This window comes from Acomys russatus, chromosome 6 (assembly GCF_903995435.1).
Source record: "Acomys russatus chromosome 6, mAcoRus1.1, whole genome shotgun sequence".
NCBI lineage: Eukaryota > Metazoa > Chordata > Mammalia > Rodentia > Muridae > Acomys > Acomys russatus.
Window position 1 is genome coordinate 51,391,546 of NC_067142.1, and position 26,338 is coordinate 51,417,883.

Here is a 26,338-nt window from a genome sequence, read left to right on the forward strand (position 1 = left end):
TAGAGAATAAGATGAGGGCACAGGAAGGAGGAAGGCATGAAAGGAGAGGGAATGAAGGAAGCAGGGGAGAAAGAGTGGGTTAAGCAGGGTCCCTACTCCATGATGAAGCTTAGGCTTGCACTGGATTTTGCAGCCCCGACCCCCCCACCTCCCACCCCCCAACCCCCGGCCTAGGCTCCTTCTCTCCCTGCATCCCAGGGCTGCTCTCAGCCAACAACCAGGTTCCAAGGTTGCAAGCTGACTGTCCTCACCTGAGTACAGATTCAACTAAGACTCTAAGCCCTGAGCCCTGAGCAGCTCAGCCAGAGCAGTGATGAAGGGAAGGAGGAGCCATGAGTTAGACACGTAGGATCTGCTCCTGTGACCCTCTTCTCTGTGGAAGGGTAGAACTTGTGCTGTATTTAGGATTGTCAACATTCAAGAATAATACATCAATCGAGGACTAAATAACTCAAGAGCAACTCAATGTATTTTTCTTTTAAGAAGTAAAAAAAAAAAAAAAAATGTAGACTGTTCTTCATCACATCTTAAATTAAGTACATAGAATTAAATTTCTATTCAGTAAATAAAGCAAACAAAAATCTATTGTGTGACTAGTCGAGGCTAGGAAGGGGAGACAAAGTAGAAAGAAAAAGGAAGAAAGGCAGAATTATGCAAGAGTCATTCATCTTGAAATAGGAAGAGGCCTCTGGTGACCAGTGATGCCCTGAACTAACGATGGGATAGAGAGTGCTGTGTGCTGATAGGAGGTGTGAGTGGCTCTCCAGTTCACACAGCCAAAGGGGATTAAAGCAAGACCAGATCCACCATGCTGCAGCCAGAAAACATGCAGTCTGATAGAAAACAAATACTTTCTTAGAGTACTTGTTAGCATTCTGCTTCAGTCGGCCTACTTGTGATGTCATCGCTTACCTGCCATGGTGGGGGGGGGGGGTGGTTGTGACCCTGCCCAGGGCCATATAAAAGGATAGACCCTCCTCCTAGTCTCTTTCTCTACCCTCTCTTACCTCTCTACCCCCTTCTCCTCCCTCCCTCTCTCTACCCCCTCCTTCTCCCTCTTATTTTCTCTCTCTCTCCTTCCTCTCTCTCTCTCTCTCTCTCTCTCTCTCTGAGGTACTCCTTCCCCCTTTTTCTTCTCCCCCCATGTTCATTTAATAAACTCCTCTACAACATAAAATCTGGCATCTGGTACCTTCTTATACCTTTATCACCTTATCTTACTGCCTTAATCTTTAAATATGAAAGTACTATCCTTAGTTGGAGAAGCCAATCTCTTAAGACCAAGAACCATGCCCAGGGGCTGGAAAGAAAGCCCAGTTGCTAGAGCACTCGCCTTACAAGCACGAGGACCTAAGTTCAATTCCCAGAACCCTTACTTAAAAAAAAAAAAAAAAAAAAAAGTAGAGCATGGTAGAGCACTTACAAAACAGTGCTAAAACAGCAGACACAGGCAAATCTCTGGGCTTCACTGGATAGAAAGCCTAGCCTACTTGACAAGTCCCAAACCAGTGTGTGAGAGTCCCTGTCCCAAACAAACAAACAAAAATGGATGGACTACATCTGAAGAACAGTAAGTGAGGTTGTCCTTTGACCTCTACACATCATACAGGCACACACACACACACACACACACACACACACACACACACACACACACACGCAGTTATATTCTTGTGACTGCAGCAGCCTCTCTTTCAGTAAGAGGCGAGTCCATCCATCAGGCCCTAGACTGTGTTGTTACACAGGCCAGAAAGTATACAAAAGCCCGTGCATGAGGACAGATTCACTGCCCTGCCACAGGCTGTGTGCCCAAGACAGAAACGCTATCTCGTTGTTTGTTTGTTTGTTTGTTTGTTAAGATTTATTTATCTATTTTATGTATGAGTACTCTATCTGCATGTACACCTGCACACCAGAAGAGGACACCAGATCTCATTATAGATGGCTATGAGTCATCATGTGGTTGCTGGGAACTGAACTCAGGGCCTCTGGAAGAGCAGACAGTGCTCTTAACCACTGAGCCATCTCTCCAGCCCGAATCACTATCTTTTTAGAGACTACTAGCTCTCAACCCGTTGCCCCCTACTGTTCAGCTATTGAGTCAGGGCATAGTGTACATGGCTTTTAATCTCTGTTACACTTTCTGCTTTTCCTAGTTCTCCCTTGCTTATTGGGAATGTGAGGTAATGTACACCAGAAAGTAGAAACACACTGTTCTGATCAGAAAAATCACCCTGTTTTTCCAGTCCATAACTGACTTGCCCACTGGAGACCAAGGGCAGTTGATGCTCCTCTCACATCTACCACCACTAAGACAGAAGACAGGAGACGGAATGGCTTTGCTTTTCAATGGCTAATTTTGATTGTCAACTCAACATACATTGGAAGCAGGAACCACAATTGAGAAATTGCCTTCATCAGACTGGCCTGTGGACAAGTCTGTGCTGTATTTTCTTGATTGCCAATTGATGGAAGAGTGCCCAGCCCTCTGTGGGTGGTACCATCCCTAGGCAGATGGGCTTGGGCCATATAAGAAAGCAAGCTGATTGTGAGCCTGGAAGTAAGTCTGGATGCAGTTCTCCTCTGTGGTCTCTACTTCAGGTCCTGCCTCTAGGTTCCTGCCTTGAACTCCTGTTCTGGCTACCCTCAGTGATGGAACATGACCTAGAGGCTGAAATTAACCCTTTCCTCCACAAGTTGGTTTTGGTCATACTCTTTATCCCAGCAACAGAACAACAAACTAGATCACCTAGGATCTGCAGGCACAAAATGTGAAGACACCCAGAACTATATAGGACCTTAGAACTCTGCCATTAGGATAAATGTCAATGGCTCTTCTGGTCCAACTTTCTCTTTGGGACAAAATAAATAAGACCCAGGTAGATTGGTGGCTTGCCCAAGGCTACTTACTGGGGCCAAATTACGGTAGAAATGAAGTCTTTTAGGCAAACACTTCCTTCATCTGCTTTGGCCTGTCCCAGACCCCAGCCTGTCTGCTTTCCCTCTGCTTTTCTTGGTCTGATAAATCACAGCATTATATGGTAAAATGGAAGGGTAAAAATTAGAAACATGTCCAAAATGATCTACGTCAGGCTCAAGTTTTGCCTTAGCACTGGAGTGAAGATCTGAGCGCACCCATGCTTATCAGTGGGACAGGCATACTTCCTCGCTGAGCTGCAGAATTCCTTCAGCGAAAGCCAGAGGTGGGAAGGCCTCTTCCAAGGCAGTCACTGGCACCCTGAGTAAGGCAAGCCTCCCTAACTAAAACGTACAGACACTGAGAAGTAGACAGTGGCATACACCCTACTTTCCCCATCAGACAGTCCCATCACCTCAGCTAGGTTTCCATGCACACTAGAATGAGATCCATGACAAAGCCTATTCTTAACAGCTAGGCAGGGGAAATGGAGCACAAACTTCACGCACATTGTACAAAGTTACTGCCGACAACAACAACAACGACAACGAACAACAACAACGACAACGACAAAAAAGTCAGAGGCAACATGATACGAGAACCAGGGGGACAGAAAAGTAAATAAACTTCCCTCTCTACCTATAGGGAACCTACTGCTCTAAACGCTGACCAGTTCAGCACAGATGCAGCATTGGGGAGGGGGTCAGCCAGCCCTGGATTTAACCTCAGCTCTGCCTCCTACTTCTGGGTGAATTTGAGCAAGTTAACTTTACTTTCCTTAGCTTCAATTTCTTCACTTATACTTTGTTGAATTGGACAAGGATTCACTATGGAAAGGTCTAGAAACTGCTTTCTGTAGCATCTGGAATCAATAGGCCCTCAATAAGTAGTAGCTTTTTTTTTTTTTTTTTTTTCTCAAAACCTGAGATGATTTAGCTGCCTGAAAGACCCAAAGGTTTGAGGAACGTTGTGACTGGCATTTCCCTAAGAAGGCTCATCTTTTCCTCACACAGCAAGGAAGTAAATGCCAGATATTTCCCTGTAAAATGTGACTGATGTGGATTTCTCAGTTGAAATACTGACAACACTTAGGACTTCTCATATTCTCTCTCTCTCTCTCTCTCTCTCTCTCTCTCTCTCTCTCTCTCTCTCTCTCTCTCCCTCTCTTTCTTTCTTTTTTCTCATGCTCAGCACTCAATCACAGCCTCACAGGGATGCAAGACTTGTGACAACATGGATCCCAGAGTTCAACACTGTGTCTGTGTACATGGATAGCTGTCGGTCATGCTGCTAACAGCCCTGAACTCTCAACTCCTAGCACGATGGTCTGCCAGAAGCCTCAGCCTCATAAATCCCACAAAGATTCACACAAGAGCACAGAAAGGGCTCCATGGAAACCACCCTCATGTTGCTAGCCAAGAGTAAAGTTCCACTCTAGGAATGGGCAATTCATAGAGTGCGGTTTTCATTGTCTGGTCTTTTTTTGTCTGTGTTTGGGGATTTTGTTTGTTTGTTTGTTTGCTCTTGGCTTTGTTTTGTTTTATATTTTGTTGGAGCTGGAGCTCAACCCCAGGGCCTTGAGCATGCTAAATAAACACTCTGCTGTTGATGTACAACCCTTGCCCAAAAGGTCATATTTTCAAGTTGAATTTTTCAGACAGAATTGAAAACAACAAAACAAGACAAAAAAAAAAAAAAAAACCTCCTAAAATCTGTGTCTGTTAAGTAAGCAAACTTCCCTCTCTCCCTATAGGGAACCTACGCTCTAAATGCTGGCCGGCCCCATCCACTTTACCACAAGGGCAGCATTGTGGAGGGTTGGGGGTGGAATACAAGACAGGACACAAATGCAATGTGTGTTGCTTTGTGGGTTGTCCCTACCTCTGACCATGCAGTCAAGTCCACCTGTATAGACAGTCACTGTTCATTTAGCCCATACACATCCTCAAAGGTGCCCAGACTTGGACAGTGAGTAGCATAATTACCCTGTGCTCCAAAATGGTAAATAGGACTCTCTGGCCAGAGTCCTAGCATACAAGAGACTGCAGAAAGCAATCAAGCAACATGAGGCCATCTTCTTCTGGGCACTGGAGGCTGGAAGCACACATTTGTAAGACAGGAAGCTCTATTTTCCAGCAGCAGTTCTACTGGGAACAGACAAGTTTCCTCCAGCACTTCAACCCCACGTTCCAACCACAGTGCAGGAAGGCCCCTTTCCTCTGGTTCTCACAAGAAACAAGTGTTCTTATTCTAGTATTAGAAACCCCTCTTCCTCTCATGAAAACGCATCACTAGGTCCAGGTTTCCCAGGTTTCCCAGCTTCCGCACCGGAGTAAGATTTTTGCCTTCCCCCCAGATGATGGTGTCTCTGTGACGCGACTAAGAACGAACATTATTCCTTCGTCCCCCGAGAATGAGGGTGAATGTTCCAACACACTGGCCTGCGAAGGGAAAAAGCTTGATTGCCAGCCCTGGGTTATCTGCCAACCTACTCAGCCTGAAACATTGGCTGTGAGGTGTCACAGTCACCAACACAGGCAGCTCAAAGATCCCCACGTCAGAGTCCCCCCACCTCTACCCCCAAACCTACACCTTGGGCAAGAGGCCAAACTACCACCTTGGGCCCCACCTGAAGGAGAAAGGCCAGATGGGGGAGATGGAGGAAAATATCTGCCATCATTCTCTCTAGATATAGATATAGATAGAAAACACCAAAAGACACTGAACACTGACTGTTCTGCCTCTGGGAAGCATGGTGCTTAGGGGCACATCCAAACATGGTCAAAAAAAAAAAAAAGCAAGTCACTCTAGCCTGGTTTCCTTTTGGTATTCCCCACCCAAGCCCCCCTCTCAGGAAAAGACCACATGCCTGCCTCAACTAGCAACTCTAGAGACAGTCGAGCCACCCTGAACCAGTCCAAAGCACATACAGGGTCCTTCACGGAAACTTCAGTGGAAGCTCAGCCCCTTGCTTTACACTTCCTCCTCAACGGTCCCCCACAAAACTTCCTAGTGTTAGGGGCTGGCGAGCTGCTCCTGTTTGGAGCCATGAAAGGGCTTTGAGAGGCTCTGAGGCTAATGAAGATCCCCAGGCCCCCACCCACTAGGAGTGGGGCTCCATTTCTGTGGCAACAGGGGAGAATCACTGTGGAGTGAGAGGTGCAAGCCACAAGCCAAATGCCACCCTTGGGGTCCCAATTCGCTCCTGGAATATCCCAGCTGGGTCAGTGGCTGAAGAAACTGGACAAGGAAAAGGCAGCGTGCAGAGGAATAGCTGGCTAAGGTTTAGCCCAGATCCGAGCCTCCAAGGTCCGTGCACCCCAACAGGTAGCAGCTGCGTGGGGGATTCGCGCTGCCTTCAGGAGCGCAGCATAGCCCGACTTGTGGCCACCCTGACACAAGGAGCCCTGTCCACTGCTACAAGAACCCAAGCCCACTCACCTTGAATTAATGCCAAGTCCCGCGCTCAGCTGAAGGAGAGTGTGCTAATAATCCCGAGGCATCATTGAATTGTTTTACAAGGGTGGGGGGAGGGGGTTGGAGGGAGGGAGAGGGAGGGATGAGAGGTGGTGAAATTGAAGGGGAAAGGAGGTAAAGTCTATAGAACGAGATGCAGAGGAGGGAAAGAAACGGAAAACAAAATTAATAAATGAGAAATAGAGACAGTTCGAGCTTGGGGGGGGGGGGGGAGGCGGGAAATCTGTCTTCTGCCCACACAGTGCAAAAGAAATTTCTGGCAGTCAGAAAGACTTTCACACTTGCCCCTTCAGAGGGGGCAGCTGGGGAAATAAATAACAAAGGAGAAGAGAAAACGGTAAGGCATTCAAACGGAGGAGGAATCTCTCTGTCCAGGCAGCGCAGCCCCAGAGAGCTGTGTAGAGCAGGCAGGAGGCGGGCAAGACGAACACGGGAGCGCGCAGTGGCAGCGGGAGGGGCGGGAGGGGGGCAGCGCAAGGCTTGGTTTATCCACAGATCTGTGTAATAACCAGGCTGGGGTCCAGAAATTTAGGTAAAGGTTTCTGAAAAAAATAAAAATAAAAGTTCACTGACCTCAAACTTCAGCGAGTGATTTCTACTGAAGCACCGGATCTCCGGGCAGTGCCTCCCCCGCAGCCCAGCTCCCCGAGCCCTCTCGCCAGCGCTAGACCGCACCAGAACCCTAGCCATTGGCCTCACTAGAGTAGGAAAAGTGATTAGAGGAGCGAGTATTCACCACATCTAAAAAGAAATAAAAGCCACTCGGGGTGGGGGGGGCGGCGGCTTCTGAAGTCAAGAACGATGAGGTAGTGGGGGGAGGGCAAGATCCCTGAGCCCAGCACTGCCCAAGCAAGGGGACCCCCAAGCCAGAGAAGGAGCCTCTCTGTAGCCTGTGGCGGCTCCAAGAATCTCCAAGGCCCAGCCGAGAACTCTAGGGGAGCCAACCTTCTTTCTCCCTGGGGGACAGCCTTAAAAATTACTGACTCAAACTGTGTTTCCCAAGGCCTGCTAGACTTGAGTCTCTGGGGTTTCCTCTATCCCGTTTCTTTGGCTCTTAGTCTGTCTTTCCCAGAATACTGAAAATATCTCCCCGAGTCATATGGGCAAGCCTTCCTTCCATCACCACCGCGGATTCCAACAGACAACAGGGAGAGGCAGCAGGATGGAAGGAAGAGAATTGCAAGGGGTGGGGCGAAACACCCGTCCCTCACCATTCCTACAACCCAGCTTAGCCCTGGCCATTCCTCTGAAGGTTTGTTTCCTTGAGGGTTTCAAAGTGAAAGGCACGGTTGGCCTGCTCCACTCTGAGTGCCTTTTTTTTTTTTTTGGTTTTGGTTTTGGTTTTTTGAGACAGGGTTTTTCTGTGTAGCGTTGGCTGTTCTGGACTCACTTTGTAGACCAGGTTAGCCTCGAACTAACAACGATCCACCTGCTTCTGCCTCCCGAGTGCTGGGATTAAAGGCGTGCACCACAATGACCCGGCTCACTCTGAGTGTCTTATGACTGACAGCAGGTACCCTCTCTCTACTGACCTTTGCCAACTCCACGCACTGCTGGCCTTCAGCCTGACACCCAGAGGAGCTGGGAGACATGGTGTGGGAGGCGATGGAGTAGGCAAGAGGCAACTCTTTGCCCTTAGCCCAGTGGGAGATGGGAATGACAGCCAGAGGCTGTGCAACCTTCCTCTTCCCTTTTTCTGACTGCAAGCACAGAAGTTTGATTGGGAGGTTTAGCTTGTGAGCAGCCATAATCATGGGTCTGGATCAGATGATTGGTAAACTTCTCACCAAGCCTAAAAAGAAGTTAGTCTATTTCAGTGGCCCCAACATTAAGCAAACAAAGCCCCACTGGGCTTCATGGTTAAAAGTCAGGCTATGTATCTGTTTCTTGAAAGCTGGAAACAGTTCTGTAAATCAGCTTTCCTTGATTAGAGGGTATGTGTGTGTGTGTTTAAACATTAAAAAAAAAATACCTCCACAGGGCTGGCCAGATACCTCAGAGTGCTTGATCCCCAAACTCTGAGTTGATCCCCAACTCACATGTTAGAGAGAACTGATTCCTGAAAGTTATCCTCTGACACAAACAGCCGCTCTCACAGTACAAAAATAAGTAAATAAAGAGATGTAGTTGCTCATTTAGAATACCTCCAGACCCCCTCTTAGGCTAGGAAGAGGCCATAGTCTTTGGCTGTAGGAGCCAGCAGTGCTCCTCCCCAGGGGAGAAACAGCATAAAGCCAAGAAGGGGAGGCCCTCCCACTTCAGAGAACCAACCTCAGAACCTCCTGGCTTCTTGGGGGAAGAAAAACAATACTCAGTGCCCAGCTCTAGCACACCACGTGGACACCACGGGCACAACTGCAGCCACGGGTGCCTTTCCCCATCAGCAGAGACACTGAACTGCACTGCGTGAGTCTCCTTCTTCTTTTCCCTTTAACTGAAAAGTTTCTAGAACTAGGCTAACAGAAGGTGGATGGTTTCACTGGCTTGGAATCTCCTCCAGAGAAGAGCAGCCATGCTCACCACCCGCTCGCCCCCCCCCTCCACCGTCAAAACAAACAATAAGCATGCCCACAAATAAGACTCTCCTTGACAGCCCCTTCCAGTGCTTGGGAGAGAGCCACGGATCCGATGGCCATGAGAGATCCCTCACACCTGTTCACAGTGCCAGTAGAGTCCTGATGGCCAAGGCCACTGCTCTAGACAGACACACCTACTATTTTCTTTCTTGCCTCTTTGAATATGAGTGATTGAACAATTTGAACAATATGCTGTCCTTTCAGGCACAAAGAAAACATCCTTCTGATTCTTAGCCCATCTGAGTGAGCTGTGGCTGTGGCTATAAGGCGGAGGAGGTAGGGAAGTAGGGAGCAAATTGGGAGGCAGGAATCCATCTCAGCCAACACACACCCACACCCAGCCCCCTACAAACCTTTAGGCTCCCCAGCATGGGAGGGACCAGTGACTGCCACTCCTCTAAGTGTTCACCCATGCAGACGCACCTGGCAGCCCTAAGCCAGGCCTGTATCTGATGCTGCACTGCCTAATGAGACTTTACTCCATACTGGGGCCATGGCTTCAAAGAAAAGACCCTGCTTTAATAATTCAGCCCCGCTTGAATGCCATTTAGTATCCATAGCAACCAGGTTCCCTGACATCTAGTTGTAGGCAGGATGTGGCTGGAAAGGGAAAAAAAAAAAAGAGGAAGGGAAGGGGGAAAAGGCAGAAAAGATAGGAAAAGGAAGAAAACCGGCTCAGATTTTTGTCTCAACTTTTCCGTCTTTCTCTCCTTGCCCTGATGCTGACAGTGAGGAGCCCGTAGGTCTCCCTCCCTTCTGTGCCTTCTCCAGGCTCTGACTTGCCTCAGTCCTTCCTCTCTTTTCTACTAGAAACTGGGCGATCCAGAGCCCTGACTCAGCATTCTGACCCAGCCCTTGGGGGTGCTGAGTGTCTATCCCTTTCCTTTTACTTGCCATTTTCCCCTTCAAGTAAGAGGCTATTTGCTGTGTTCTGACAGCTCTTGTCATGCATGATTCTATGGTCCTCCTTCCATCCCTCCACCTTGCAGCCTTCATTTCTGTCCAGCTGCCTCTGCACGCTCCCTCTCTCAGACTCTGTTCCTATGCTCCTATTCTCTGTCTGTCTTTCGTTCTATCTCTCTATGTATCTGTTTCACCTAGAAAGTAATTTTAACTCATATTTCTAATTAAAATCCTTCCCCTTGTGCATGCATGCTGTCACTCCAGGATAGCCCTCTGTTCCCCTGCAGGCTACATATCCGACATCAGCTCTTCTCAGAAGCCTCCAAGTCCTCAAGAACAGGACCAGCACTCCCGTAGCCCTGGCTAGCCCCTGTTGTGCCTTCTCTCTGTGTTGTAATAGCCTCTCCAGGTGGCAGGTGAGTGCATGCAGAGCAGAGTAGTGCCTTGCTAACTGCTCTCTCCCCAGTGTCTGCTTCTTGGAGGCACTTAGAAGAAGATGATGGATGAAAGGATAAATAATCTACAGCCAGAAGCCTCTGAATCGCTGAGTGTTAAAGACACAGCCACAGAGGACCACAGGGAAGGAAGGTGACAGGAGGAGCCAACTGAGTGCTACAATGGATACAGAAAAGAAAAGATCTCCTCTTCTTCCCCAGACTGTTCTGAGAGGGTGAGGAACAAGGAGGAGGGAGCTTGGTGTAAAGGAACCAGAGTGGGCTCAGCAAGAATGACCCACCCCAGGGCTACTCTGGCACCGTTCGGGCAAACTCCAATGGTTCTGCATACTCAGTGATAGGGCTCCTTCCCTGTAGCAATGCTTCAAACCGCCTGATGTCAACCATCTCAGCGTTCTTGCCTGGCCCCATTCTCCCTGGGAACAAGGCTACAAGGGAAGCAGACGGAAGCTATGAGGTGGCTGCCAGAGGGACATGGGCCAGGTGGCCAGTCCTTTGGAAGTGATGGAAGATGCTACTGCAAATTTATGTCTTCGAGGAAGTCGTTACTTTAAAAGTAAGAAAAAAATATTCTGTAAGCGGGCATTTTTTTTAATGGACAAACAAGACCTATGCATTTAAGAATATTTAGCTATAAATGTGAGTGAAAGGCAAGAATTCAGGACAGGAAGTTTTTCCCCCAGTGTTCAGTAATGAAATCCTTCGTTCATCCATCACAGGAAGGGTAAGTAACACACACACACACACACACACACACACACACACACACACACACACACACACACACACATACACAGAACCCCAGTTAAATTGAGACAAACTCCAGCAAAGACCAGGTTTTACACAGTGTGCAGCCCCCACCCATAACCCAGAAAGCCAGGCACTCCTGGCTTGGAGCCCCAGCCCTCACACAGCTTTTTCCCCAAATAATCCTCTAATCCAGACGGAACTGCCTACCCTCGAAGATCTGCCAAGTGACACAGAATCTTCTTGATAGCGTGCACAGACTGAGTGACACATTTCATTAGCAGACTCTCAGGAGTTGTCCCCACCAGCCCATCCTCATGTGCAACCTTCACATATCCCTCATCCAATGCTCAATCAATCATAAAAAGCAATGAAGTTTAAGACAGATAGTAGAAAACAAAAAGGAAAAAAAAAACCAGCACATTCCCTCCAGAATTAGTGACACAGCTTTATAAAAATGATACTCTCACGGCTGAGTTTATAGCTACACTCAATTGTTTGAGACATTCCAGGTGGATCTTGGCTAACTTTCCTATCCTAAGGAAATAATACCCAATAGCCCTGACTCACCCACACACACACACACCCAAGCTGGTGAAAAACACAATTCCTGTTTGCTTTTGTGCAATTGAAACTTGATCTAAGGGGGAAATGTAAATTAAAAACCTTCCTCTATGATCAAATCAGCCATCATACTCCCTTCTACTACATTGCAAACACACACCCTCAGTCACATAGTCTAATCTTTTCTCCATGTAACACTCAAACATTAAGACAGACCCATGTTCTTCCACCACCCTTGAGAACAGAACAGGGAAAGCCTGTGGCAGCAGACACCCATACTAATTCCATTATGCACACACATAAACTGCCAAGACATCACACAGAGACACCCATCTACCCATAACTAAACTGGCCACAAGCATACACAGTCACACAGCATTCTGCCGTGTGTGTGTGTGTGTGTGTGTGTGTGTGTGTGTGTGTGTGTGTGTGTGTGTGTTTAGCTTAGGTTGATGACACTTTGGATTATGAGGTTTCCATGGTTACCTTCTGTGGAGGAAACTGGGGTAATTGAACTCTTGGGGTTCACCATTCAACAGATGCTGCTTGCTCACTCCTGCTGCCTCGCTCACTTGCTCACTCGCTCTCTTGCTCGCTCTGCCTACCTCTCATCACTAGCCGTTTTAAGTGACGGTTTCAAGTCAAGAACGTCAGGATAGAGTTGAGGCCTTCCTAGTGCTCTGGCCATACCTTAGAAAGACATCAAAAGCTAATTTCAACATACAGCCTGCCCTTGGACTAACTGAGAGCGAAGAACATCAGAGAAAAGCAGAGGAGTGGGAGGTAGAGTGGGAGGGGGGAGAGTGGGGAAGTTGGGGGGGGGGATGGGGATTGAGGTTCATACTGCACCACAGCAGAATGAAAAAGAAAGCAGATTGGATACTTCATAAAAAGTTCTAAGAGAGCAAAACTGAAGGACCCAGAACAGTATAGATCCATAGAAATGGGGAGCAGACCGAAACATGCTTCACTCTCCTCTCCACAGACCTTTTCTAGCCTCCTGGGAAGTTCTCGCCTCATCCATTTGGTTCTCTGGCTGGGACAAGGTATCCTGGAATGATATAAAGGTGTTTATTTCTTACAGCTGCTGCAGTTGGTATGGACAGTGCTCTCATTCTGGGCTGAGAGTATGGCCTATTATATTCCCACAAGGCAGACAGCAGAACAGTACAAACTCATCCTACCCTCTACAGATACAAATGCTACACTGCGCGCTTGACAGTCATGATCTAGTCTGCGGCCAGACCACCCTGAACGCACCCAATCTCGTCTAATCCCGGAAGCTAAGCAGGGTCAGGCCTGCGTAGTACTCAGATCAGAGATGGTCATGATGTAGTCACCTCTCAGAGGTACAAACTGCAAGCCCCCCCCCCCCCAGGGCTAGGACTCTCACATGAATTTGAGGGACAAGAGAAAAACATGCAGGCTGTAAGCGTTATGTCTGTTTTAAACAGAAGCCATTTCTTGGAATGACGTATGCCTTAGAGACGACCCCAGCTATACATACGGAAAACCACCCAAAATGGGTTTGCTAACCAAAGTGCTTAAACACACTTCACTTACTTATGTCTTCTTGCCTCCAGAGCCCAACAAGACCGACACACTGGCATCCTCTTGGGAAGTAACTGACAAAGGCTTCTTCAGACCTTGATGACTTGCTGAACAAAGAAATGAAAGCATTTCACATGCAGTAATAGCACAACAAGCTAGTGATCGGTTGGGAAGAGGGAGAGGAAAATGCTTGTCAGAGGCAAACAAGAGTCACCATGCCCCACAAAAGCTTATGTCTGTATGGTCCTTGGCTTCTATTCTAGATCCCTTCTCAGATGTAGGAGAGACCTTTTTGCCTGGTATCTCAAAATATTATGTAGAGCAAATGAATTTAGCTTACATATAAAGGGACACCTGAATATTTTTTGAAGTCAGGGGGTGGGCATCCAGCTGGCTCAGTGGGTAATAATAGTGCCAGCAACCAACACTAATGGGTAATAGTGCTACCAACACTAATGACCTGAGTTTGAGCCTCAGGACCTACGTGGTGGAAGGAGAAAACTGGCTCCTAAAGTTATTCTCTGACTTCCACCTCCATGCTATGCGTGCATGCGTACACGTACACACACACACACATACACACACACACAGACACACAGAGACACACACACAAATAACAATACAAATGTAAAGATATAAATCATAATTTTTCTTCAATATGCACTCTTTTCTATTCTTGCCCAAATTTTGACATCTAACCCAGAATGGACACTGTGGATGGGTCAAGAGTAACAAGAAAAGTTGGAGTTAAATGAACCAAACTTTTCAGTTTGGTTCCTGCTACTCACACAAGGCCTGAACTTAGGTAATCTATGGAGGATAGAACAGTAATAATTACCCAGCTAGAAACAAAAGCCAGGGAGGCAAACAGTAGCATGCAGTATTCCTCATTAAGTAATAATAATAACAATAATAACAATGACAATAATAATAATAACAACAACAAGAGAGAGAGGAAGTTAATCATAATGAATGTCATTGTGATGCCCATATTCCCCTATTCCCCTTCTGTTATAGACTGAGCCATATTCTCTCCCAACCCTCCCCCACAAAACTCACATATTAAAATTTTAACCCTTGGTGCTGTGAGATCCACGAGTATATTTGAAGACAGGGTCTTTAAAGAGGCAATGGATGCATGAGGCTATATGGGTGAGCCCTGATTCTAATTCTGTCCTTATAAGAAGAACAGAGCTGTGCACAGACACACAGACAAGAGTTCAGGTAGACACCTTTACAGTGTCGTTACATGATAAGATAAAAAGGACCAGTGGTCAAATGTTTGCCTAGCCAGCACAAGGCCTCTAGTTCAATCCCCACCATCCCAAAATGGTTTTGATAAAATAATCATAATAGAGGAATGCAACTTTAAATTATGTGAGAACATTTTATTAGAACCTGCTTTTCTAAATCAATGGATGCGAAGGACTGGAGAGAAGGAGAAATGGAAACACAGTCCAGTGCCAATGCCAAAGGCAAACACAGTGCACCTCACTGTTCTCACCACACTTAGCAGTGACCCAGGTGTGTTTTCCATAGTGTATGTTTGTAAAGAAGAGGAAATACAAATGTTTCAACAGATAAACCTAGTTTTCCTCCACTCAGGACTGGCAGTTCAGGAGGCATCTGCCAGCTTTCTCTTCCCATAAAAAATATTAGTAGGCCAGTCATCAAAATAAGAAGGTTGGGACTTCAGTCCTATCAGATCCTGGGGGGTGGGGGAGGGTGGTACCCCAACACAAGCTCTTCAAGTCCTGTATTAAGCACTGGCATTGACTTCATTGCCAGATGACCCCCCCCCCCATTCTGCCTGGTACTTCATTTGTATTCAATAAAAGGTGAAAAAGAAGCCATACTGTTTTTAAATTTCCCTAATGTTATCTGGCTGGGTCCAGGCTTTCACTCTTCAAAGCCACACCCTGTCTTGTGTTACTTGTGGTGGGGGCTGGGGAGGGGGCTGTATAGGAGGAGCCCCCTCCTATACAGTACAGTAGACAGTACAGCCCAGTAGAGCCTTTGACATTGAGGACCTGGCCCCAGCTGTGTAGTTATAGAATGGCGCTTCTGTCATTTCTCTTCAAAGCAACTACCTTCAGGGGATAAGGCAGACAAACCCCTGAATAACTGGAATACCAGCTTATTAATTAATTTTTTTTTTTTAAGAGAAGAAAGGGTTTGTTTCAGCTTACACTTCCAGATCACAGTCCATCACTAAAGGAAGTCAGGGGAGGAATGGAAGCAGAGCCGAAGAGGAACACTGCCTGCTGGCTTGCTCCACCAGTTTGCTAATACTCACCGAGGGCTTAGCCTTTCTGTGGCCTGAGATAATTACGTGCTCAAATTCTCTAGCCAGCTTACCTCCTTGCTACAGACGTCTGCAGAACCAAATTAGTCCTCGAAAGGTTATGTGGTAAGCACGGAATCATAACAAAGGAAGGAGGAGTGTGGGGCATATTTTATCCAGGCTATGGAAAATCCTAATAAATATTCCTATCTAAAATTAGAGCTCACGATTTAGCCATCCTGCAATGTATACATATATCAGGACATCGTGTTGTATTCTATAAATATACACTAATTTTTAAATAGTGCTCAGTTCTAGGAAATAAACATTGATATGGTGTCTACCCACCTTGGAAGCCAGCCCACTAACCTCTACTGCCAATTCTCTCTCTCTCTCTCTCTCTCTCTCTCTCTCTCTCTCTCTCTCTCTCTCTCTCTCTCTCTCTCTCTGTGTGTGTGTGTGTGTGTGTGTGTGTGTGTGTGTGTGTGTGTGTGTGTGTGTGTGTGTGTGTGTGTGTGTGTGTGTGTGTGTATGTGTGTGTGTGTGTGTATGTGTGTGTACTAACTATGTTGGGGGGACACATATGTGTGCTCTTATAAATCCATGTATGCCACAGAACAACCCAAGCATTATTCCTCAGGGACACCTCATCTTTTTATTTATATTTTTTATTTTTCTTGAGACAGGTGTTTCATTGGTCTCAAACTCACCACACAGGCTAGGCTGGTTGGCCAGAGTTTCCCCCAGCCAACCTATCAGTACTCTGTTTATTTTTTACAAATTAAACAGAGGGTGGGAAGATGGCCCAGTGGGTAAAGGGCTTGCTGTGCAAGCGTAAGGGCCTGAGTTTACAGAATCCATGTAAAAGTGGGGCACAATAGCTTGCATCGGGGAGAGATCCCCAGAAGCTCACCACAATAAACAAGAAACCCTGCCTTAAGGAAGGTACAGATAAGAACTGACATCAAGTTGTCCTCTGAGCCAGGTGTGGTGGCACATACTTTTAATCCCAGCACTCAAGAGGCAGAGGCAAGCAGATCTCTGAGTTTGAGGCCAGCCTGGTCTACAAAGGAAGTGCCAGGACAGCCAGGACTACAAAGAAAAACTACAAAAAAAAAAAAAAAGATCATCCTCTGACTTGCATGCCATGACACTTCACGCGCACGCGCGCGCACACACACACACACACACACACACACACACACACACACACACACACACACACACAAGAGAGAGAGAGAGAACAAATATATTCTGAGAAATGAAGTGTGAAGAATACAGAAGTAGCACATTCTTTCCTTTTATCTTTGCTGTTGTTGCTATTATCATATATTATTACGACGTGGGCAGTGTTCTGTAGGAGCAGCACGCTGCACACTAGTGAAGAGTTAGATTCTAATAAGCTTTGCTATAAAAATCACTTTTATAACCTTGAGACACTGACTCTGGCTTTCTGCCCTTGGTTTTCTCAGAGGTAATAAGATTGAGCTGGACAACGTGGGCAGCAGAGACAAGGCATTATGGCGCGATGAGCCCCTGGATAATATGGACTGTGAGTGCTGAGGCTTTAGAGGTAGGAGAAGTAAGGCATGTATCCATGTAACGGAAGAGAAAAAAACTGCGCAGAATTTTTAATGAGCCAATAGCGCTCCCAGCAAAAACAATTTAAAGAGTAGACGGCCTTGGGTCAAGAAACAACCTGATGGACGTAGTGTGCACAGAATGTGTGCCTGGAATCACAATAGTACAACAGAAACGCTGAGCCGGAGGTGTCCTGCTGAGAAACTCCTTGGGTTGGGGCACCTTCTGGGGGAAGAACTCAGGTTGACTTTTTCATCCACAGGCTGAACATGGAGGACTGCTCTTCCTCAGTGCCATGTCCTTACCCTGGTGATGTTAAATTTTAATTTCAATTAATGTGTCAGGATGGTGCCCTGGGATTTAACTCAGTTAAAACTCTTAAGCTCTTGAAATAGCCATGTTTACGTTCTTGATAATTCTCATCTTGCTTTTAAGCCCCTCTACTTAAGTCTAAATCTTAAGGCCCATTGTTTCCTTATTTCTTGTTAAAGCTTCACTCCTATTATCCAGTACTGCAAGCCCCCAACTGCAGAAAGTACCCCATCTCCTCACTCTTGATTTTCTCTCAGCAGGCAATTAAGGCCACCTGCTAACAGGGATTATTTTCTGCTGCCAAACCCAAGCTCTAAACTGTCAAGTTGGGTTCCTGAATTCAGGCTTGTTTAGCCCAGCTCTACACTGGCAATGTGTCTTTGTGCTAGGTTCTGTTGGGTAGCTACACTGCTCACAAAGCAGGATCCAACACTCAAAATTATTATCTACTGGAAAAGAAGACAGGATGTACATGTGTAAAATTATTAAAGGAGAAAACTGGGGTACCATAGACCACAGAAACTGAGTTCTTGCAGAGATTTTAAAATAGCAAGAGAAGTAGCAATCAGAAAAGTCTTTGTAAGGGAAGTGGCATTTGGAAGAAGTCAAAATTGAGCGTGAACATTACACAAAATGCAGACAATATGTGCTGTGCTGAATCCGGTGATGAAATTTTCCAGGATTTAGAAAAACACCGAGTTCAACCTCCGGTCTCCCTTCCCTGTCTCTGTAGCCACAGTATTCCCTGGTGGAGATAAGGTGATCTCTGGCCATCTGACTAAAGGGCACCCTCACACATGAAGATTGGAAGAGATTTTATTTACCTCAGCTCCACACCTCTCTGCACACTGGGACACTTGCTGAGCTCAGGCTTAAGGGTGGGAGGCAGTGGGAAGTGTGACACATGACCCTGGCCTAGTTTCATCCAGCTAGGATGGCTGTGAGGCTCAAAGCCCAAAAAGCAAGCAGCTCTCCTCTATAGACATATGTGCTAAACGGGGGAGTCTCATGCCTAGTCTCAAACCTAAAAAGGCCAGCTTTGCTATAGGTAGAGCCAAGAAATCACTGCTGAATGAGTAGATCAAGAATTATCCCACTGAAGTCAACAGCAAAGACCAGCATCCCTCCTGAAACTCATACTTTCAACGCTTCTTAAACCACTGCACTGGCTGGTTTTGTGTCAACTTGACACAAGCTAAAGTCATCAGAGAGGAAGGAGCCCAAGTTGAGGAGATGACTCCATGAAAGCCAGTGTGGGACACTTTTCTCAATAATCAGTGGGGAAGGGCTCAGGTCATTGTGGGTGGTGCTGTCCCTGGGCTGGTGGTCCAGGATTCAATAAGAGATCAGGCTAAGTAAGCCATGGGGAGCAAGCCAGTGAGCAGCACCCCTCCATGGTGTCTGTATCAGCTCCTGCCTCTGGGTTTCTGCCCTTCTTGAATTCCTGTCCTGACTTCCTTTGGTGACACAGGAGTGTAAGCTGAATAAACCCTTTCCTACCCAAATCATGTTTTGGCCATGGTATCTCATTGCAGCATAGGAATCCTAACTAAAACAAGCACTAAGGAAACTTTCACATCAACATGGGGGAGCAGACTCTTAGCAGACCAAATAACAGCTATGAACTCTCGGGACATAAACACAATGAGCAAATACTTGCAAGCATATTTTAGATAACAAATCTTGGAGTAAGTGGCCAATATCAGTTCCTGGCTTTTGTTGCTTTGCTCCAAAGAAGGCCACAGATGCATCAATACTGGTACAGACTGCCTTAAAAACTAGTAGAAAAACATCATCTTTCCAAACAGAGGAACCATGGGACACTCATGGCTTCCAGGACAACCAAAGATAAGGGAGAATCCCAGTAAACCAGGAAGAAAATAACATCTTCAAGTTGTATATAAAAGCCTATCCCAAATCCCTGACCGACCTATGAACCATACACGTGTAGAACAAATAGAAAGAAACTTGCAGCTCTGCCACAAAGGGCTCATCCAGGATCCCAGCCATGACCCAGCACAGGCATGGCAGTTGGCATTCTGAGTCTAAATCAAATTAATTGCCTGCTACAACAAAATGTCAACGCTCCTTGGAGAAACATAACAGAATACAGAGTCTTTACAACATAGAATTCATACCGTTCAGGACACAATCCAAAATTACTCAACAAAAGAAGAGCAGAGAAGATGAAAGGGGGGAAATCATCAACATGTGCCAACCATGAAATGACCCAGATGGGAGGACTCTCAGGCAAGGACACTAAAGAGACGATGTAACTATGGTCGGTGAGGTAAAGAGAACTATGCACATAATAAATTAAAAAGGAAGTGAATATCTGTAATGAAATAGACACAATTGTTCATGTAGAATATCCTCAGGAAACTGGAACCTGCTAGAGCCAATAAATAAATTGAGCAAGGTTGTAGGATAGGAAGTCAATATGCAAAAATTAATTGTACCTTTATATATATATACATATATATATACACACACACACACACACACATACCTGGGAAGCAGTTGGAAAATGACAGCTCAATAAAGCACACCCAGTCTGGTGGCACATGCCTGCAATCTCAGCCTCAGGGGATGCTGAAACAGTACAGTGCAATCTCAAGCTCAGCACCTGCCAGGGTGATAGAGAGAATACGAGACCAACTCTACTGACTCACTGAGATGCTGCCTCCAAACGAAAGAGGAAGCTGTGGTGGCGGGATGCTTGCCTACCATGTGTGAGGACTAGAGTTCAATTGTGAGCATTACAGTGGATGTGTGGATAGATAGATAGATAGATAGATAGATAGATAGATAGATAGATAGATAGATAGGTCTCTGATACAATTATAGTTATAAGTGAGAATATATAAATATACATAAAGTTGTTCATTAAAGCTACTGTTTTGGGGCTGGCAAGACGGCTCAGTCGGTACTTGACACACATACCTCATGACCCAAATTTAAACCCTGGTAGAAGGAAAAAACTAACTCCTGAAAGTTACCCTCTTACATCCACATTTGTGCAGTGGCACCAGCACAACCTACATATACATTATCTATACATGATAATGAATAAAAGGCTGTAATTTTTTAAAGCTGTATGTTCTGACTATTAAAACAGAGAGAAGATGTAACAATATGTTAAGTAAAATAAACTCACTGCCTTACGGAAATTGAAAATAAACAGATATTACATCAAGGAGCAGGAAAGAGTTCAGTGGTTAAGGGCATTGGTTGCTCTTCCAGAGAACCTGAGGGTAATTCCCAGCACCCACATGACAGCTCACAACTATCTGACATTCCAGCTCCAGGGGACTCAGCATGCTCTTCTGCCTGCCACAGTACCAGGCAGGCAAATGGTGACAAACATACGTGCAAGTAAAACACCTGTACGTGTAAGTTTAAATTAAATTAATGTTTTTCTAATGAAGAAAGGCAGGCCTAACTTTGCTGACAAGGGATATATAACTGAATAACTAATGAAAAAGACTATATTATATAATTTATATATTATACATAAATACAATAATATATTTATATATACAATATATATACATATATATAAGTATATAATATTTATAATAACTTCAAAATAGATCATGCAAAAAAAAAAAAAAGAAGAGGGTTTTTTTGTTTTGTTGGTTTTTTGGGGGGTTTTGGGAGTTTTGTTTTGTTTTTTGAGACAAGGTTTCTTTGTGTAGCCTTGGCTGTCCTAGACTCGCTTTGTAGACGAAGCTGTCCTCGAACTCACAGAAATCCACCTGCCTCTGCCTCCTGAGTGCTGGGATTAAAGGTGTGTGCCACCATGCCCAGCCCAAGAAATAGAAAAGAAGAGATTTTAGCTAATCTCAAGGTTGAGCCAAAGGTCTAAAACATGAGCCTACAAGCAAAAGTCCTAAATCCAGAATCTTACAAAATGGGGAAACACCAAAGCCTTCTCTGTAAGATTCAGGAATGAGATAAACAAGCACTCCCTCTCCCTCCATTTAACACGTGTTGGTCCTAATGTCATCACATTATACAATACAAATAGGAATAAGAACTGGAACAAGGGGAAAAATCTATTTTTATATAATATAACCTCAGAAGTGGGGGGAAAGAATGGAAAATTTTTCATAGGAATTTTCCCAGCTACAAATAATAAAGTATAATAAAGTAGAAGGTACTGAAGCTATGATATGCAAAGAAACTCCAAACCTCTAACACAAGAGAAAACATCATTTAGTGTATTAAAATTTAATGCCTGAGCTGAGCATAGAAGACTATGAAATAATTTCAAATACAAAGTAGATTTGAATAAGTGAAATGAAATGTTGGTTGACTCCACATTATAGAGATGTTTTGTTCTGTTCTGGTTTGGGGTTTAGGGGGAGAGAGATTGGAATAATTTATTTTATCTGTCTGTAAACAACGTGTTTAATAGGGCATTTTTTTCATGGGTACTGGGCTGGGGAGATGGCTTGGTGAATAAAGTGCTCTCTGTACAAACATGAGGATATGAGTTTGGGTCCCCCCCCAGTACCCCTGTGAAAAGCTGAGCTCGGTAGTACTTACCTAATACTAAAGCTGAGGAGGTGGAGACAGTGAGGGCCTGGATGCTGCCTGGAAAGCCACTCCATCCAAAAAAACAGCAAGGTACTGCTCCAGTGAGACACCCTGTCTCAAGAGAAAGAAGGTGGAGGGAATAGAGGGAGACACTCAACATCAACCTGTGACCTCAACCTGCACAGGTATTCAGAGAGGGAGGGAGGGGGGGGAGGAAAGGAGGGAGGAGAAGAGGAGTGACAGAGGCAGAAAGACAGAGAAAGAGAGAGAGTTTTTAAATGCTTACTAAATTTTTTAAAAATGTATATAGTGTCCCAAATATAAGTTCAGGGAATGAAATGGGCAGATCGACAACAAGCTTCATTTTCACATCTATACACTATTAACCGGGCCCACCATTTGCTTTAACAATGGTATGGTGCTGGGTGCAGATGGAAAACACCAGCACACAGTAACCAAGTGCATGGAAGTGCACCTTCACAGAAAGCCTAGGCTATGAAGAACAAAGTGGACACGTTCCTGCTGGTTATGCTGGGAATGTCACAAAAGAGCAGACTGATGCAGAAAGCACGGTAGGAGTGGGGAAACCAGAAGAAAAGTATGAGCTACCTCGCTGATGTGTGTGCCCCTGGGATTGGGTCAGTCTGTTTACTCTAGACATTAGAGGGACAGCTTGTGGCTGTTGTTTGGAGCTGAGCCCTCCATATCATCTGTAAATGCTACCAAGAAATGCCTGTCTCGTGTGCAGCCACAATCTTAAAATCTAACCACTACAGCAGTCAATGTCTCCTCAACAAAACAGACACAAATTGCTTACATAAACCAGGCACTGCACAAAGGAGAATAAAAGTAGCGGGATGTGGTGGCACATGCATCTAGTCCCAGGACTCAGGCAGGTGGATCTCTGAGTTTGAGGCCAGCCTGGTCTACAAAGCCAGCTCCAGAGCAGCCAGAGTTATACAAAGAAACCTCGTCTCAAAAACCCAAAGTCATTATTAGTAGTATTGTTGTTGTTGACGATGACGTTAACAATAATAATCAATAAAGCAAATGAAAGGGTGATAAAACCAAATGAACAAACATGGTGTCTTTTGTTTTCTCCCCAAACACGCACTCCAAAAGAAAGACTAACAACTCACACGCATATGAAAAATGTTGAAAAGACATTAATCCAATTAGAGATTTTATAACCAGGACCTTCCTTAATAATAACTTGTTAGAGCAGTTTATATCTCACTAGTTGCTAAGATTAAATGATACCCAAACTTGCAGGTTCCACCCCCGATCTCGCGGTACAGTGCAAATCATTATTGTACATTCTGCTATATGAGGTTGAGTTACTAACAGGGCTTAGCATGCAAATGAACGTTGGATTAACGGCAAATCCGAAGAGCTGCGATGGTGGCTCAGTCAGCAAGGCCCCTGATGTTCAAGCATGAAAACCTGAGTTCAAATCCCAGCACTCCCATTAAAAAAGCCTTGCTGTTTAATTCTGCATGTACTAGTCTTAGAAGTAAGCACACAAGTTAACAACTTGATAGGAATTCCCCTGTGCCTTGTTCTCCAGAGTTCCGAGAACAAACCCTAAGCTACTTCCTAGGTCTTGGAACTCAGCAAGGCTTGTAAGTGGAAACACAGTGCCCTATCACATTCTGCTTTAAAAGGTAAGTACAGATGAGATAAAAAAGGAAGGAAAAAAAAAAAGCCTTGCTCAGCAACACAAGCTCTGGAAAGACAGGAAAAGGCGGATCCCTAACGCTCATTGTCCAATCAGCCCAGCTGAACTGATAACCACCAGGTTCAGTAAGAGTCCTGTTTCAAGAAATAAGGTGGAGATAGTAGATACCCAACACTGACTTCTTATCTCTACATGCACACATGTATGTACACACACACACATCACACACACACACACATCACACACACACACACATCACACACACACATCACACACACACACATCACACACACACATCACACACACACACATCACACACACATCACACACACACATCACACACACACACATCACACACACACATCACACACACACATCACACACACACACACACACACACACACACACACACACCGGATGCACACCAACAGGTGGTTAACAAAATGTGACCACCCTCTGCAGTTTGGAATCATTGTGACCATAGTTGGGATGGTGATTGAAAAAAAAAAAATGTCAGTTTTTAATAAGACATTTTTAATAGTGTGAGTCAATCTCAATAAAAATACAATCTGGTAATTAGTTTTGTTTTTTTTTTTTTTTTTTTTTTTGAGACAGGGTTTCTCTGTGTAGCCTTAGCTATCCTGGACTCGCTTTGTAGACCAGGCTGGCCGCAAACTCACAATGATCCACCTGCCTCTGCCTCCCAAGGGCTGGGATTAAAGGCGTGCGCCACCACGCCCTACTCCAATCTGGTAATTGTTTTATCTTGACTTTATTATAAAGTTTAGTTGGAAAATAAAGGTACAAAAAAAAAATCTTTAAACAAATAAATGGCAGGGTGAAGAAGCTGGTCTGTCAGAATCCAACCCCATAAGTCTCAATAATTAAAATGTATTGCTTTTGTCACATTAACAGAAAATAAAATCTGGAAAATGATTCAGTGGACACAACCATGGATTTCATGAAAAGGTGGTATCTCAAATCTGTGGAGAAAAAAATGTGAACTTTATAGCAAATGGTATAAATGTACTCCAGAATAAATTCCAGATACGTCACAGTTCTTCATTTTTTTTTTTTTGTTACTTAGGGTTGTGTGTGTGTGTGTGTGTGTTCATATGTATGTGATGTGTGTGTGTCTGTGTATATGTGATGTATGTGTGTCCGTGTGTATGTGATATGTGTGTCTGTGTGTGTGTGTCTGTGTGTATGTGATGTGTGTGTGTGTGTCTGTGTATATGTGATGTATGTGTGTCCGTGTGTATGTGATATGTGTGTCTGTGTGTGTGTGCCCATGTATATGTGATGTGTGTGTGTCCATGTGTATGTGATGTGTGTGTGTGCGTGTGTGTCAGGGGAGGCAGTCATGCATACCATGCTGTAGCGTGTACGTATGAGAAGATCAGAGGACAGCTTTGTGGAGTCAATCCTCTTCTTTTCCGTTTACATGGGTTCAGGAACTGAACTCAGTGCCGGGTTTGCATGGCAAGAGCTTCGCCTCCCAAGCCACCTCACTGATCCTGGATCAGAGATGTTAATACCTTTAATATTTAAAAAAGCATTGACGAACTCTTCCTTTACTTGAACTATGGGAAATCTTCCTATGACTTAAAACTCTAGAGCCATTCTTTTAATTAATAAATATTATTGCATAAGCCTTCTATGTGGCAAAATAAAAAAAAAAACACAGTATGACAAACTATTCACAATTTATGGTGTTTGTACTTAATATAGAAAAGACACCTGGACATAGAAAGCAAAGCTGCCAGTTAACACTGTCTTTAAATATTGTAAGCTACAAAGATGTGAACCAAGCTTCACAGGGAAAATGTAGCTGGCTCCTCATTATGTGAGAGGATACTTATCCTCACAGGGGCAGTTGAGGTTTTTTTTTAAAAGAACTGGTTTGACATGTTTAATTGCTAAAGCTTGTGGGAAGGCAGAATACAGCCCTATGGAAACAAATTGACAATATCTAGAAAGTTCTTAATAATCAAGACTTCTACAGCCATGTTGAATAGACTCACAAGCCAACTTAAATAACTTCTTGCTAACTACCAAAGATGAGACCATCCAAACAACTGAGATGCATTCTCTGTGAACTTATTATAGTTAGAAAGCACTTATAGATGCCTCTTGAAAATCAACACTTTCTTTTTAAGAAAAAAAAAATGGTAATAAAAGGGGGAATTCAAAGTATTTAGATGACTTCTCTGATACAAACTGATGGAGGAAAGCTGATGGAAATAAGTTTTTCTTTCCATGGGATATCGGTTTGCAAGGACAGGAGTGATGGAAATAGAACATCTTCATTTGCATCTCCCAGAGAGTTAAAGATAGGGAAGGATTGTGAAGGATGAACAGCATCCCAAGAAGACAACGAGACATTTCTACCCTCTGTCAGGAGGGCACAGTTTCACCTGTGAAGCACAGTGGCCTGGCCTCCCTATAACCAGGCCCCCCATCAAACCTCCGGATCTAATATCAAATCCACAGGGGAGATAAGGCACCATATTAAACAGTGTCACAAGGAAGAGAGAGACACCAAACGACATTGAAAACTTGTAAGCTTCCTGAATAAAAAAAATGCCAAGGACAAAAAAAAAGAAAGGGGGGAAGGAGGAAGGGAGGGAGAGAGGAAGGAAGGAAGGAAGGAAGGAAGGAAGGAAGGAAGGAAGGAAAGAGAGCCTCTACAACAAAGAGCCAAAGAACCAGGAACTTATTGGCTGCTTGCAATGTATAGATTTAGTTTGG

The 26,338-nt window shown here is 44.9% G+C and overlaps 1 protein-coding gene across 8 annotated transcripts in view; it reads right to left on the reverse strand.

Annotated features, from left to right (window-relative positions):
- The window catches only part of Cacna1e (calcium voltage-gated channel subunit alpha1 E), a 455,810-nt gene extending 449,371 nt beyond the window's left edge, over window positions 1–6,439 (reverse strand). For all 8 annotated transcript variants that reach the window (XM_051147601.1, XM_051147606.1, XM_051147600.1 and 5 more), the window contains exon 1: window positions 6,359–6,439. The gene's annotated coding sequence lies outside the window, so the exon portion shown is untranslated. The remainder of the gene's footprint in view (window positions 1–6,358) is intronic.
- Between the last annotated feature and the right edge of the window lie 19,899 nt (window positions 6,440–26,338).